This window comes from Somniosus microcephalus, chromosome 1, assembly GCF_052327205.1.
Source record: "Somniosus microcephalus isolate GS21.2 chromosome 1, FLI_Smic_1.0, whole genome shotgun sequence".
NCBI lineage: Eukaryota > Metazoa > Chordata > Chondrichthyes > Squaliformes > Somniosidae > Somniosus > Somniosus microcephalus.
The window spans coordinates 385,649,120-385,666,006 of NC_140987.1; the positions used below are offsets into that span (position 1 = coordinate 385,649,120).

The 16,887-nt window shown below is 45.6% G+C and overlaps 1 protein-coding gene across 8 annotated transcripts in view; it reads right to left on the minus strand.

The window, feature by feature from the left end:
* LOC147125071 (ecto-NOX disulfide-thiol exchanger 2-like) overlaps positions 1-16,887 on the minus strand; it is a 361,733-nt gene that overhangs the window by 322,172 nt on the left and 22,674 nt on the right. The window lies entirely within an intron of this gene.

The window sequence follows — 16,887 nt, forward strand, 5'->3', positions numbered from 1 at the left end:
CTCTGTATGCTCCTTTATATCCAGGGGGCTCTAGATTTGGGAGTCCCACCCTTTTTTTTGTGGGAACATATTTGCACTGAACCCTCACCATCTCCTCCTTGAATGCCACCAACTGCTCTGACACTTATTGACCTTCAAGTAGCTGTTTCCAATCGACTTTTGCTAAATCACATCTCAGCTTTGTAAAATTGGCCTTTCCCCAATAGAAAACTTATACTCATGGTCCATCTTTGTTCTTTTCCATAACTACGCTAAATCTAACCGAATGATGATCACTACCACCACCCTTCCACCTGCCCAGCTTCATTCCTTAAACTCAAGTCCAGAACCACCCCCCTCCCTGCCCCTCCCCTCCATCTTGTTGGGCTTGCTACGTACTGGCTAAAAAGTTCTCCTGAATGCATTTTAAGAATTCTGCGCTCTCTATGCCTTTTACACTGATTCTATCCCAATTATTAGGGTAGTTGAAAAGCTCTTTACAAAGGTTTTGCATAAAATCATATCCATTTGTTCATGCTTCTTGTAAACAGAGTTTCAATTTCAGAGTCCTGTTACTGCGTTCTAAGTTAGTTAAAGTTTGCATAACTTGAATCAACACCTTACACTGGTTGTCAAATTTTGTGTCTTATAATACTCCCGTGAAGCACCTTGGGGACTTTTTACTACGTGAAAGGTGCTATAAATACAAGTTGTTGCTGTTTAAACTTATGGCACCAAATGATGATCACTTATGATCTCCAAATTCTGTCATCGACATCAAGTGCAGCCTGTAACTCTGGTCATGATGAAAAAATTGAAGATGTACAGAGATCAAAACAACTATGCTAAGCTACGACAGTTGGTTTGGTAAAGCCAAGACTGTGAACTGCAGCCTAAAAGAATCCTACTTCCAGCCTAAGATCAGTAGTGGGTAAGCTACTAGTGGTCATAGCACAGGACAAAATTCATAGAGAGTGTTAATTAAGGTTAGTAAGTAGGGATTTGTAAAAGGGAATTTGTATGTCTGGAAAATTTAAGAGTTCCTTGAGGAACTGAGTGCACTGATAAAGGAAATACAGAGGATATCATGTATATGGATTTTCAAAAGGCGTTTGATAAGGTACACGAGGCTGGATGATAAATTAAGGTTCGTGGTATTAAAAAGAATATGGCATATTGGATAGGACATTGGCTAAAGGATAGAAAACCCAATAGTGGTTAATTGGAGGGCTGGTATCCTCCAGTGGTCAGTGTTGGGACCGTTGTGTGAAAGAGTAAAGACAGAACTTATTTATATTAAACAAATATTTTTTTTTTTTTTTTTTTTTTAAACTTATCAAATTATCCTTTTTTTAATTAAAGAGATGCTAGATTTTATACATATGCAGAGTAAAAATCAAATAGGCAATGCTAGACATACACAAATTGTTTAGGCAGCAGTTAGAATAGTGTGTCCAGTCCAGATCCCTTAATTTATGAAAAATTCATGACGGGGTGCAGAAAAAACTTAAAGATGACCCTGGAGATGAGATGCTTTAGTTAGAAGAAACTAGAGAAACTGTGGCTCTTCGCTAGGAGAAAAAGGTTAAAAGCAGTTTTGATAGATGTTAAAATTCTGAGGGTCTTTGGTGAGGAAAGTATGAAAAACTCTTTCCACTGGCCAATGAATCAGCAACTAAACATAAATTTAAGGTCACCACCAAAAGAATGCAGGGACATGTTAAGAGAATTTCTTGTACATGGAGAGCTATTAAGACAGGGAAAACTCAACCAGAAACAGTGGTGGAAGCCATAACTTAAAAATGTGAAAAAAACTTTATTTTTAAAAAAAAGGGCAGGGAAAAGGGACTAAGTTGATAGGTCTTACATAGAGCCAGCGGTCTTACATAGAGCCAGCACAGATGCAATGGATTGAATGCCTCCTTACATGCTATCAAATTCTATGATTCTGCACTGCCCAAACAATCCTGATGCATAGATGTGTGGCTGGCCCAGAAAGTCGGGTCGGAGGCTTCCCGCGGGTGCAAGCCCCCGACCTGCACTTACCTAGCGCGCCAGCCGTTGTGCTGTGGGCCCGCGTGGGATTCCGATCCTGGACCTGCTCAAACGGCCGGCGCGCAGTGCTTGCGTATCCCAGGGGCGCAGTTAGTTCGAAGCGTCCCCTGGGATCACGTGGGCCACGGAGAGCCAATGGTAGCAGGGAATCTGTATTCATAGATTTGACAGGAAGACCTGTCAAATCTATGAATACAATTCAGCCCCAAAACATAAACTTCAAATAATTTTTTTTAAATTTTTTTTTATATAAAATCACATTTTTAAACTAACTATAAATTACATAAAATAACTAACTATTTTAAACAACAATTTACATTTTTGAAAAAATTAATTCGTTTCTAACGGGGCTAAAAATAAACTTACCTTTCTTTAAAAAGTATTTAAAAATAATAAACCTGTGGAAAAAAGGTTTTAATTTTACTTAATTCACCACTTACGTTATGTTATAAGCGTAGCTGCTGGAGACTTACCCTCCCAGAAAAACCTGGGGAAAAAAATGGAAGTTCCAGTCGTACGCGCTGCCTCTCCGGCACACGCGTTCGACCTGTGAACCCCTTCTTTTAAGGGAACGGAAGTTCCGGTTTCCCGCACATGCGCAATGCATGCACGAAACCGGCACTTTCGTTGGGCCTACGTGTGAGTACCCAGCGCGTACTCACCCGAAGTTCTGGAATGAGCCTGAAATTGTGGTCGGAAGCTTCCCGCGGGCTCGGACTTGCAAAAAATCTACGAACCTACCTGATGGTCCCGGAGGTTCGGACACTTGTGCTCCTGGGCCTCTATGCGTAGGCCTGCATGGAGGCCCACTTATCCCAGGGGTGCATGCAGTTCGCAAGCGCCCCTGGGAATCACGTGGGCTGGCTCAACCAACCAATGATACTTATGGAGAATCCGCATGTATGGAACCTCCATTAGGTATGAATTGGAATACCCCCAAAATTACATTTAAATAATTTTTTTAAAATCACATTTAAAATTAATCAAAATTGCATTTAACTATTTAAAACAAATTTTTTTTGAAAAAAATAATTTACTTATTTTAAATGGTCTAAAAATAACACTTGTAAAATAAGGTAAGTTTATGATGTTTAAATGAATGAAAAAAAGTTTTTTGATATCCTTTAAAAGTCTTACGCTGGTAAAAGCTTTTACCAGGTGTAAGAATTTCACAGGCATTCAGTGTGCAGAAGTTGGGCAAATAGCCCAATTCTCCACCCACGGATGCCCTTTCCTGGGGGTGGCTACGATCTGTCAAGATGATTCTTGGCAGATCGCAAGTTCTGGGCGTTAGCGCATGCGCTTCGCATGCCTAAACCGGGAACTTGCGCGGCCCTTATGGGCGCGTATGCACCTTGTACGCACCCGTAGAGGCTGCAAAATACGGCCTAATGTTTCCGCTCAGACCTACCTATTGGAATTTCTCTTAACAGCAAGGATTCCTTTGGAAAACAAACAGGAAAGTTTCCAAGCAATATTAACTGTGAAGACAATTTCTATTTTGGTTGCACCCACACTCAGGTATGCAAATCTTCCGCAAAAGGTCTCCTCTCCAGAGACTTGAGCACAAAAATCTAGGCTGACACTCCAGTGCAGTACTGAGGGAGTGTTGCACTGTCGGAGGTGCCGTCTTTTGGATGGGACGTTAAACTGAGGCCCTCCTCAGGTGGACGTAAAAGATCCAATGGCACTATTTTGAAGAGGAGCAGGGGAGTTATCCCCGGTGTCTTGGCCAATATTTATCCCTCAATCAACATCACATGAAACATATTATCTGGTCATTATCACATTGTGGGAGCTTGCTGTGCACAAATTGGCTGTTGCGTTTCCTACATTACAACAGTGACTACACTTCAAAAAGTACTTCATCAGCTGTAAAGTGCTTTGGGACGTCTGGTGGTCGTGAAAGGCACTATATAAACGCAAGTCTTTCTTTTCTTTTTCTCTACAAAAAGTTTCAAACAACCAATAAAACTACTGCCTGCTGCCACATCTGCTCCTGTGCACAGCCCTGGTGGTGTGGTTAAGATGAGAGATGTGCACTGTGAGGAACTAAAGCTGTAAATGCAAGTTCTACACCTTCCATGGGATACTATGTTGGAATATCAACAGTCCTTGTGGTCTCATTTTATTTCTCTCTTTCCCTTGTTTGTACCTACAATACTCCAGATGTTATTTTGTTCCTTTTTGTATTCAACTTCCTTTTCATTATTTCTCCAAATCAATTTGCACTTCTTTTTCCCCCCTCTCATTTTAATTTAAATGTAATCATTTTCTTGCTCAATGTATTTTTTAAAAACAGAACACTAACTCACTTCTTTGATGAATGTTAATAAATTGTAAGCCATGGTTCAACAAAGTTCTTTTAATAAAAGAGTTAGCAAATACATCAGTTTACTAATGACAACCAAGCACTAAAAAGCAATAAAAATTTAAATGAGAAACAAGATTTACTAAGAAAATGAATCTGCTCATTTAGTTAATATATTTACAGTGCAAAGAGTGAAAACTAAAGAGCTAGGTTCTATTTAACTTAAAATAGATCAACTGTGCAAATGCAATCAGCAATTAATCTTTTTTCACTTTTATAATTGGATTAGGTTCAGACATAGCATATTCTTTGTATTATGCAGTTAGATGAAAGGTGTTGCAATTCACTGCAAATACTGTACTATCGTAAAATTCAGTCAAATAACCAGCTGAGAGAACGTCTACAATCTTAAATTGTTTTTCTATTATACCTGTATTAATTGAGGTCTTGAGTGTAGCTGTGTTCCTGCAATATTTTAAATTAAATGCATTCTCTTTACAGAGGGAATTAGCATTGAAGCACAAAGAGTCTCAAATAGCTGGGATACAGAGTGACACTCAAACCAAAACCAATTATATAGGATTGCTTTTTGAGAAAAAAAGGCAAGGGAACAAAAAGCCGAGTCGATGCAGAGATGACCACACAAGACTGACAAGGGTATGTTTTAAGAACCGCAGGGCACATTTCTGACAATACTAGATTTCAAGGATCTTAGTGCACTTAAAATGTGACCTTTGTAAGATTTAACTGAGGTGAAGGAGAGGCCATTATATCTCTCCCAACATCTACTCTAGCATTCTAGGCAAGTGACATTGGGTTACAGCACGGACGTATAGAACAGGTTTTGAAAGCAAGATTTAAAAAAAAGAGACTCAGGAACTCCCAAACCCCGCTGCATTTGATCTTTTTTATTTTGATTTCAACTTTTCCCTTTGGCAAAAATAATTATAAAATAATCTTAAAGCATACATAAATTCAGGAACACCAGTTGTAACTTGTTCTTAAATTTTGACTTTGCATCTATCGTTACTCACAACATTCAACAGATTCTCTCTCTGCAAGAGGGGATGGGAAGCATTATTAATTCGTGTCTGTAATTCAGATTTAATAGTTCATACAATGCCCCAACAAGTTACACAATTAACCCAAGAGATAGGCTATATATGGAACTAGCTGAAGTGCCCGGCGGTGCCGAGGCTTTTTCGAGGGCATGTTGTTGTTGGAAGAGAGAGCGATCGACTGGGGGGGGGGGGGGGGGGGGGGGGGGGAAGAGAGAAAGAGAGAGCGCGACTGGGGGGGGGGGGGGGGGGAAAGAGAGAGAGGGGAGGGCGGGGGGGGGGGAAAAGGGAGGGCAGGGGGGGGGAAGGGAGGGCGGGGAGAAGGGCGGGGAAGGGAGGGAGGGGGCCCCCCCCCCAGGGTCGCGCGCCCCCTCCCCCCAAGGTGAAGACCGCCGATTGCGCGCGCAGCAGGAGCTGAGACGCGGCGTCTCTCTCTGGCTCGGCCGGCGGGCCCGGTTGCCAGGGTAACCGTGACGCTGACCAAGCCCCGCCCCCCGGCCGAGCCAGAGAGAGAGACGCCGCGTCTCAGCTGCTCCTGCTGCGCGCGCCCCCCCCCCCCCCCGGAGGTGAAGACCGCCGATTGCAGCTGTGCGAGACGTCCGGCGGGCCCGGTTGCCAGGGTAACACTGGACGCTCAGCAAGCCCCGCCCCCCGGCCGAGCCAGAGAGAGACGCCGCGTCTCAGCTCCTGCTGCGCGCGCACCCTAGCGGCGCTGGGCTGAGGCTCGGCCCTCCAGCCTTCGAGTGGGGCCGGGAGGTGCCTAGCTCGGGCGTGGGTGCAGAGGAGACGCCGAGGCTTCTAGGCCTACCTGGAAAAACGGGGAATGGTAGGAAAATTAATGAGATTAGATAAGTTAATTACTTTCTAAATCATTTTTTTTTTTTTTTAAAAACAATGTCTTTTAAAAGCAACGTTTTTTTTTAAGACGCAGAAAGCGGGAAAAAGGAAAAGTTTGGAATCAAGATGGCGGCGACTCACCTCGGTTCACAAGGATAAGGCCCGGCCACACACGCACCGATTGGCCCGGCGGCACACGCCAGCAACCCGGTGTACGATTGGTCGAGCTCGAGGTCACTCTGTCGCTAATGAGCGGATAATGAGATGCTAATGAGCGGAATGTTAAGGTTTTTGGGATACCGCGGGCGCGATTTTAGCCCGGCCGAAACGTAAATACGCTTAAAACCATCTCGGAAGCGTAAGCTTTCTTTGGAGGTAACGCGCGCGTAGGTACGCCCTGTAACTTTCGAGCGCATACCCGACAGACGCACACGCGATGACAGACAGAAGTACCGATTTATATATATAGATACCAAACAGGAGGAGGGAAATCAAAAACAACCCCCAACAGGAGGAGAGAATCAACAACCCCAACAGAGATATAGATCCAGATGGAATACCCAACAGGAGGAGGAAATTAACAACCACCACCACCCCCAAACAGAGATATAGAGCTACATGGAATACCCAATAGAAGGCAGCAAATAACAATTTGCACTAATAATGCACTTTAATGTAAAGAAATATCTACAGAAAGATGGAAGTTGCTAGGGTGCAAAGGAGATTGGAAAGGAGGGAAATGCAAAGTAGAGGCAGCTGCATAGGTGGTTTTGATCCTGCAGACAAAGAACTCCATGAGCTTGTTTCATTTGGTGTTTGCAGCATGGGTGGAGAGTTAATATTATATTAAAAACATTGCGTGGTCTCAGAATTCCAGCAGTGAGTGACACTTTAAATAGAATGGCCCAGAATTTGCTGTCAGCAGCGAAGCAACAACGCTTGCCGCTGACTCGAAGAAAGCTGCCTACAAAGATCCAGCAATCTCTGTCACGTGAATTTCAGCTCTCCCAACTTTAGATTGAATCTGGCGCCAAATCAAGTGAATCTCCAGCGTCCAGCAACAGTGATGTCATCAAACAGGCTAAGCAGCCAATCACATTGAAGAAGTCTCACAGGCAGCAAACCAGGAAGTAAACTGCACAGGTTATAATTTATTTTTTTATAAATTTTGACAGAACAAAATAAAGATCGAGACATACACATAGGATTAAGATAGAAGCTGAATAGCAAACAAACTCTTATAAATATATATGTATTAAAAGACATGTATATCTTACCATATTAAATGGAAAAATTTGACATTCCACAAACAATTATTTTTTTTCCGCGTTTATCTGCCGATGCGCTGACTCCAGAAGTTGCCGTCACTTTCAGAGGAGTAATGAGGCGAATGCTGACAGTTTCGCCATCATTACTACCGCAAGATCCGGGCTATTGTTATGTGGCAAGTTGAAAGCAATGGGGCATGAATTCACATTGCCTGACCACCCCAATCACAACCCTAAATAAGCTTCATTAACTGCTTTCTTAAAACAAGAGGTTGTGGCCTCCCTGGAGCCATTAAATAGAGCAGAAAGTACTATAAATAAACATCTGCGCTCAGAAATCAGTTTATTAAAAAAATCCTAAAATACATGTCTCAAAGTATTTGGGAGAATTCCTTAATGCCTGCCACGCACAGAGTATCAATTCAAAATGTGGTCTAGAAACCAGAAGTTAAAACAGAGGACGTGCCAAACGCAATGGCACCCAAGGAATGGAAAACGATGCAGAGAAAAAAACGTCGGAAGCTTTTGGCTTTGCAGCAGAGTACCCGTGTACAATCAATCAGAACTGAAAATGAGTGGTGAATGTACATCACCTGCTATTAAAAAACCACCCTTAACCACTAAGCAAGAAACAATGAACCTCTACCCCTCTCTAAGCAGGAATCGCAGCTCTCCATCCCCCAAGGCAGAATTGCAACCCCGAGCAACAGCATCACGCACCCGACGAACAAGTTTCACCAAAATCTGCAATGCAGAGGGAACTGAAAGGGACGAACCGTAATATTCAATGGAAGAAGAAAATGGAAACCCCGAGTCAGAAGTATCTTTTTCATGGTAGGCTTAGAGTGATTATATTAAATACATACAAGTGAAGCAAGTGGTAAAGGTGCATAGAATTAAGTCAGCAAACATCCTTCTTCTGCTGAGCAAAAATAGCAACCCACCCCACTATTACTCAGCAAGAAACACCCACCCCACCACCGAGCAAGAATCTCTCCCTCTCGCTGAGCAAGAATCAAAGAGACCGAGCAAAATAAAACAGCCAACAAGCAGCCTTCTCTCTGGATCACGAAAAAAGCTGAGAACCCCAGTTGAATGGCACATGAGCAGCAGAGGAGCCGTACAAACAGTGCAACCCCTCCAATGTTGCAATAGAAATCACGAACCCCCCCCCCCGCCGGTGAAGAAAACAAGGCACCCGCGTTACTCCACTGTGAGAAGATCTCCATCCCCCTCCACAGAAAGGAAATCAACCGAAACCTGGCTGCAAACTGGACAAGATAGGAAAATAAGCAAAAATATCAGAATATTTAGGAGGGATATAAAAGATAGGAAAGGAGAAAATATTGGTAAAGAGGGAATGCATGCTGTAGAGAGGGTTAATGATAAGATAAAAGAAAAGGACTTTTTAACATTAGTAGGGGTGTATTACAGACCTCCAAATTGCAGGAAGGAAATGCAAGAGGAAACCTGGAGTCAGATTACAAAGTTGAGTAGGAATCAACATTCCCACTAAGCTACGCAGTCATGCAGCTGTCTGCAGGTCCCGCGCAGCTCGGGTCCGGCTTTGCAAATGGGAGATTTTGAATGAGCCACGCAGCCCGTTAAAGGGACCACGCACACAAAGTTAGGGGGAACATAGTTATTCCTACCAAAGTTATTGCTGTGGAAATTTCAATTATCCACTTATCGATTGTGACAGAAAAGGAGTAAATGGAATTCCCAAATGCGTAGAGGACTCCTTCCTCAAACAATAAGTTACTATGTGCAGACTTCATTACAGCCTTGGCCCAAACATGGACACAAAAGCTGAATTCCAGAGGCAAGGTGAGAGTGACTACCCTCGACATCAAGGCATCATCCACATTCTCTGAGGAAAACTGGATTCAGCATTATTTGTTAGCCTTTAAGTTTGTTCAAATATTCCAGAGAGACATTAAAGAATTAATATCAACATCTTAAATAGAAAAAAAATGTTGCCACCCTTCTGCAACTATTGTTGTGCAATTTATAATGAGGAGGAGTCAGGTTTTTTTAAATACTAGATCAAGCTCTTATATTTCGTACACAAGGAGTGGGAACATCATGTTCCCAAAGAACATGATAACAGAACACCCTAAATAGGCAAAAACTGCTAATACCATGTGATGTGCCTCAATGAATCCGAGACTCAACGTTAATGGAGCAAAGCAAGGCTTTTATTAACTCAGAAAGTAATACACAGTGGAGAAGTGTCTCTCATCCAGAGATCTGCTGTACTGCCTGTGAGACACGCTGGGGCCTGCTTAAGTAGGGGCCAGGTATGGGCGGAGCCCTACATACAATACAATACAAGTAAGGAAATGAAACTGAAACTAAACTCCCCTGCTTGTCAGTCACAGGCACAATCAAACACAGAGAATACAGAGTGCCTGATGAATGGCATATTTCATCACATTCACCCCTTCTACAGATTTAGTCTGTTCGGGGGTTTGATAGTCCTCTGTGACCGACGTAGCTGTTGTGGTGCCGCGGGTGTCGGCTGGGTGTCCCCGGTGGCCTCCTGGGTCTCTGCCGGGGGCGCCGCCAGGGTTGTTGAAGGGGTAGTTGGTGGGGGCACCGTTGGGCGATGTTCTTCCAGGGATGATGAAAGGATAGTGGGTGGGTAAGAGTTGCTGTGATCGTTGTTGCTGTCATGGTTGTCGTCGTTACCGGCTGGGGCGACGTCTTTTATGGACACGGTGTCCTCCCTTCCGTCGGCGTGCCGGACATACGCGTATTGGGGGTTGGCGTGGAGTAGGTGCACTGACTCCACGAGAGGGTCCGTCTTGTGGCCCCTCACATGCCTTCGTACAAATACCGGACCTGGGGCGGCATGGATACGCCCGAGGTGGATTTCCGGGGAAAGACAAACATTCGTTCATGAGGCGTGGCATTAGTGGCAGTACACAATAGCGACCGTATCGAATGGAGCACATCTGGGAGGACTTCCTGCCAGCGGGAGATAGGGAGGCCCTTGGTCCTTAAAGCTAGAGTGACTGCTTTCCATACTGTCCCGTTCTCTCGCTCCACCTGGCCGTTACCCTGGGGGTTGTAGCTGGTGGTACGGCTCGTGGCGATCCCCCTGGACAGCATGTACTGGCGTAGCTCTTCACTCATGAAGGACGCCCCCCTATCCGTATGGATGTAGCTCGGCATACCGAACAGGCTGTTGAGGCATTTAATGACCGTGGCACTGGTCATGTCTGGGCAGGGGAAGGCGAATGGGAAACGGGAGTATTCGTCCACAATGTTCAGGAAGTAAACATTGCGGTCGACTGACGGGAGGGGGCCCTTGAAATCTAAGCTGAGCCGCTCAAAGGGCCGTGTAGCTTTAAGTGGGCTCTATCTGGGCGGTAGAACCGAGGCTTGCACTCGGCGCAAGTGCGGCAGTTCCTGGTCAGAGACCGAACTTCCTCAATCGAGTAGGGTAAGTTGCGGGACTTTATGAAGTGGAACAGCCGTGTGACCCCTGGGTGGCAGAGGTCATTGTGGAGGGTCTGTAGCCGATCCCCGGTGGCGCTGGCACACATCCCTTGAGAGAGAGCGTCGGGGGATTCGTTAAGGGCCCCTGGCCGGTAAATGATGTCATACTCGAAGGTGGAGAGCTCGATCCGCCACCTGAGAATCTTATTTTTAATCTTCCCCTTCTGTTTATTATTAAACATAAACGCTACCGACCGCTGGTCGGTAAGTAGGGTGAAGCGTTTGCCGGCTAGGTAGTGGCGCCAGTGGCGCACTGCCTCCACGATGGCTTGGGCCTCCTTTTCCACGGAGGAGTGTCTGATCTCGGGCCCTTGGAGGGTCCTCGAGAAGAAAGCTACGGGCCGCCCCGCCTGGTTGAGGGTGGCCGCCAAGGCAAAGTCAGACGCATCACTTTCCACTTGAAAGGGAGTGTTCTCGTCCACTGCCTGTAGCGTGGCCCGTTCAATATCCCGCTTAATGCTTTTGAAGGCGGCGTGGGCCTCAGCAGAGAGCGGAAAGGAGGATGCTTTCAAGAGGGGGCGGGCTTTGTCGGAGTAGTTGGGGACCCATTGGGCATAAGAAAATAACCCCAGGCACCTTTTCAGGGCTTTGGGAGTGTTGGGCAGGGGCAGCTCCCGTAGGGGGCGCAATCGGTCGGGGTCTGGTCCGATTTCCCCATTCTCCACCACGCTGCCTAGTATGCAGAGGCGCGTGGTGTTGAAAACGCACTTGTCCTCGTTGTAAGTGAGGTTGAGTTTTTGTGCGGTTTTCAGGAACCTCTCGAGGTTCGAGTCGTGATCCTGCTGGTTGTGACCGCAGATGGTGACGTTGTCGAGGTAGGGGAAGGTTGCCTGCAAGTGGTGGTCATCAACCATGCAGTCCATCTCCCTCTGGAAGACCGAGACCCCATTGGTCACCCCAAAGGGGACTCTGAGGAATTGGTAGAGGCGTCCGTTTGCCTCGAAGGCGGTGTACGGGCGGTCCTCTGGTCTGATAGGGAGCTGGTGGTACGCTGACTTGAGGTCGATGGTGGAGAACACCCGGTATTGGGCAATTTGGTTCATCATTTCTGATATGCGGGGTAGCGGGTAGGCGTCTAGTTGGGTGTACATGTTGATCGTTTGGCTATAGTCGATCACCATCCGTTTCTTCTCGCTACCCCTCACCACCACCACTTGGGCGCGCCACGGGCTGTTGCTGCGTTCAATAACGCGCTCCCTCAGCAGCCTGTCCACCTCGGTCGCGATAAACCGCCTGTCCTCCCAGCTGTACCTCCTGCTTTTGGTCGCTATTGGCCGGCAGTTGGGAGTAAGGTTCGCGAATAGCGAAGGCGGCTTTACCTTCAGGGTAGCCAGACCGCACACTGTGAGGGGCGGCTGGGACCCACCGTAATTGAGCGTGATGCTTTGGTGGTGGCACTGGAAATCCAGGCCCAAGATCACGCTCGCACATAGACTCTTCAGGATTAGTAATTTAAAATTATCGTATACAGTTCCGTTAACGGACAATTGTACCGCGCAGTAACCCATAATGGTCGATGTCTGGGTTTTATCAGCCATAGAGATGGTGCCCCGAGCAGGGACCACCGTTAGAGAGAGTTGTTGTGCTAGTTCAGGGTGGATAAAACTCTCCGTGCTTCCACTGTCAATTAAACATTTAACCCCGCACCCATTTACCTTGATGTCCACCATGGATTTGGATAGCGGGTGCGGTCTGGTCTGGTCTGGTCCACTGTGACCGATGCCACTGTAGGGCCCTGATCGAGACAAGATGGCGTCCACGCTGTCTGCTCACAAGATGGCGGACCCCACGAGGTCAGGCAAGATGGCGTCCAAGATGGCCGCTCCCACGGCGCACACGCGGCGGTGGCTGGTTTTCCAGCGGGGTTCCCTCTGCAAACCTTCCCGAAGTGCCCCTTCTTACCGCACTTAAAGCAGGTGGTGCCTTTCGCCGGGCACAGGTTTCTGGTGTGCTTCGGCTGCCCGCAGAAGTAGCAGTTGGGGCCCCGACGCGTCACGGCTGTCGTAGGGCTTCTGGGGGGAGGAGAGCGGGGCCCCGACGGTGTCGGGCTGGGAAGATGCCTTCCAAGATGGCAGCGCCCTTGGTGCACACGTGGCGGCGTGGGCTGAAGAGTAGGCGTCCGAGTTTCTCTGGGCCACATCCAGGGATCGCGCTGTGTCCGCAGCCTGTTTGAGGTCCAATCCCGTTTTTTCCAGTAGTCTCTGCCGGATGTAAGTGGAGCTGAGGCCTGTGATAAAGGCATCACGAACAAGCTCGTCAGTGTACACTGCGGCTTTTACATCTTGGCACTTGCAGTCTTTGCCAAGCGTTTTCAGGGTGACTAGGAACTCATCCAGCAGGTCGCTGTGTGCGAGTAGCGAGCAGATGCCTAGCGTACACCTCGTTCGTAGGCTGCTGGTAATGCGCCTTTAGGATGTCGCAGGCGGCCGGGTACGTGTCGGCGTCTTGGATGAGGGGGTAAACCCGGTGGCTTACCCAATTCCGCAGGATTCCGAGTTTCATACTTTCAGCGTCCGTAGCGTCTGTGATGGCTGCGGAATTGTCCAGGAAGAATTCCATACACTTAAACCAGTGTCCAAATCGTGCCGATGCGTCCGAAGCATGCGGGTCCAAATCCAAACGTTCGGGTTTCAAGAGTTGATCCATTGCGTTGAAAGTTGAGTTAATAAAATTGATGTGCCTCAATGAATCCGAGACTCAACGTTAACGGAGCAAAGCAAGGCTTTTATTAACTCAGAAAGTAATACACAGTGGAGAAGTGTCTCTCATCCAGAGATCTGCTGTACTGCCTGTGAGACACGCTGGGGCCTGCTTAAGTAGGGGCCAGGTATGGGCGGAGCCCTACACACAATACAGGTAAGGAAATGAAACTGAAACTAAACTCCCCTGCTTGTCACAGGCACAATCAAACACAGAATACAGAGTGCCTGATGAATGGCATATTTCATCACACCATGGAGATTAAAAATTAAAATAAAGTGGAGAACTTAAGTTGCAGCAAAATGTGTTGCAGCTTTTCTTGACACTATACAATTGCAAAAAGAAAAACTCAATCCACAGAAACCATTTTCTGAACTGTTATTTTGTGCTTTTAATATCTTCACTGAAGTCTTTACACAAAGGCCTCAGCCTCTCCATAAATCCTATACTCAAAAAGCAAGCCAATCTAACCTGGCCAATTACCACCAATCATCTTCCTCAAAGTGATGGAAGCAGTTTTCAATAGTGTCAACAAGCAACACCAACTCACCAATAACCTGCTCACTGATGCTCAGTTCGTGTTTTGTCAGACCTTGTCACTTCTTTGATCCAGACATGGACACAAGAGCCGAATGCCAGAGGACAGATGAGAGTAGCTACCCTCAACATCAAGGTAACATTCAACCGTGTATGGCACTAAGAATCCCTAATAAAACTAAGGTCAGTCAGGGTCAAGGAGAAATTCCCCAAGTGTCTCGAATTATACTCGACACGAAGGAAGATGGTTGGCACAGGCCAATTATCACAGTCCCAGAACATTGCTGCAGGAGTTCCTTCACCCAACCATCTTCAGTTGCATCATCAATAATCTTCCATCCATAATAAGGCCAGAAGTGGGGCTGTTGGCTGAGAATTCTAGTGTTTAGCGCCAGTCACACTTCCTCAGTAAATGAAGCAGCCCATGCCAGCCTACAGTAGGACCAGGACAGTATCTGCTGACAAGAGGCAGGTACCATTCATGCCAGGTAATGATCATCTCAAACAACAAAGGGCCCAACCACCTCTCTTGACCTTTAATGGCACCACTGTTGACAAGTCCACCACAATCAACATCCTGGGAGTCACCAATGACCAGAATCTTAACTGGACCAAGCCCATCAACCATGTGGCTACAAAAGCAGGAAAGAGGCTAGATATAATGAGTGGTTCTTCACCTGATCCTGGATGCCTCTCCATTATCTACAAGGCTCAAGTCAGAAGTGTGATGGAATACTCAATACTCACTAGATGGGTGTAGCTGCAATAACATTCAAGCAGCACAATACCATCCTGTACAAAGTAGCCCATTTGATCGGCATCCCCACCGCTGCGCTCAATAAACATTCCCTGCACAACCAGCACAGTGGCTACACTAAGTACGATCTACAGGATGCACTGCAACAATTTACCAAACTTACTTTGGCAGCACCACCCAGCCCACGACATCTACCAAGAAGAGCAACAACAACCCATCATGGGAATACGATCAGTGCCAAGCTCCCCTCCAAGTAATGCACAGTCCTGACACTATGGGAACACTATCACCAGCAAGTTCCCTGCCAAGTCACACACCATCCTGGCTTGGAACATATAATGTGGTTCCTTCATCAATGCCCAGTCAAAATCCTGGAATTCCTCACCCAACACCAACATCAGTGAGGGAGCACCAGCAGCACAAATACAATTCAGCAAATAGCGCCAACATCATCCTCAGGGCAAATAAAATCAAGTTTTGCCCAAGTCTCGAGAACAAGTTAATATAAAACTTATTATTCACTGAATTTATGGGTTTTTACCCAAGCCATTCCTAGATTAATGTGTATGGGAACTTAAAATGTCAGGAGACAGTCTCATAAAACTAAAAATTCACAAACCATTTAAAAAAGACTCAGTGCCCACTTTGAGACAGCAGAATGGAGAAGCATCAGCAACAGCTGTTTTAGCCAAATAGGATTTGGAAGTGGCACCACACATCCACTTAACCAGAATTCCAAGATGATCCAACACTTATCTGAATATTTCTTGTGAGTTTAGACCAATTAAGAGTCCTGCTTTGCCTGGAACACTTAATGCTACAAAAAGAACTAATGTTCAGCCAAATTACCATGAGAATTTGACATCTGTTTCAAATACCAAACAAGGCAAAAGTCTAAACTGCTCAGATCGGGAAGTAGTAAAATGCTTTTGCCTCATGTCCACTTGAATCTTCTGATTTACAGAAGCAACAATTTACTTGTGCTCAAACCAATGGCACTCACCAAAACTAAATCCATTAAATGTTAAGAGAACATTTACTGAAGTGAATTTGCAGCAATCATTTCTTAATTTATCTGGACTCTCAGTCCAGATTACAGATTAAACTTCACACTGGGTAAAGAAACCAAAACAATTTTAGTATCACAACAGGCTAAGTAAGGACCAGGCAGTAGCAACCCAACAAACAATACCATGATGTAGCAGGATACGTATGGTTGAGTTACAACACAGCAAGTTCCCACCTTGTTTGTATGGTATAGGAAAATAAACTGAATAGGGGCAGCACCATTTTTAATTAACCAATAGAGATGACACCAGTGCCACAACCACAATCGTTGTGGCAAGTGACCTAGGAATGGGGGTGAGGCAATGCCCCACAGAAAGACTGAATTTTAAAAATGGCTAAAGGTCAAGCTCCCTGGGTGTTGGTAAAGACCTGGAGCAGAGTGATCATCCTACCTACAAGGGCAGTCTATTTGCTGTAAAATAAGAAACTTTAAAAAAAGATAGGAAAATACATTTCAAGAATGCAAAAGAAATTTGATATACACAAACAAAACAATTTTAGGAATTTGATTATATAACTATATAAACCATCTGATTAACCCACTTTTGTTTTTGCCCACCTTTGGGATGTTAAAGTACCAATTTTAGTGTTCTATATCGATTTTGAGAATTTAAAAAGAGTGTTTTTGTAGCATTTCTTTTACATACTCAGACAGGAGACTGGCTGGAGTATAATTTTATATCCGGAAAAAGGTTTGGAACACACCTGTATGGCCTAGTCTCTATTGTTCAAAAACACTTTTAAAGATTTTAAAAATCCAAACATTTCGAAGATTGGCAAGAAATTATTCTTCAAATTATATGACCAACAAGA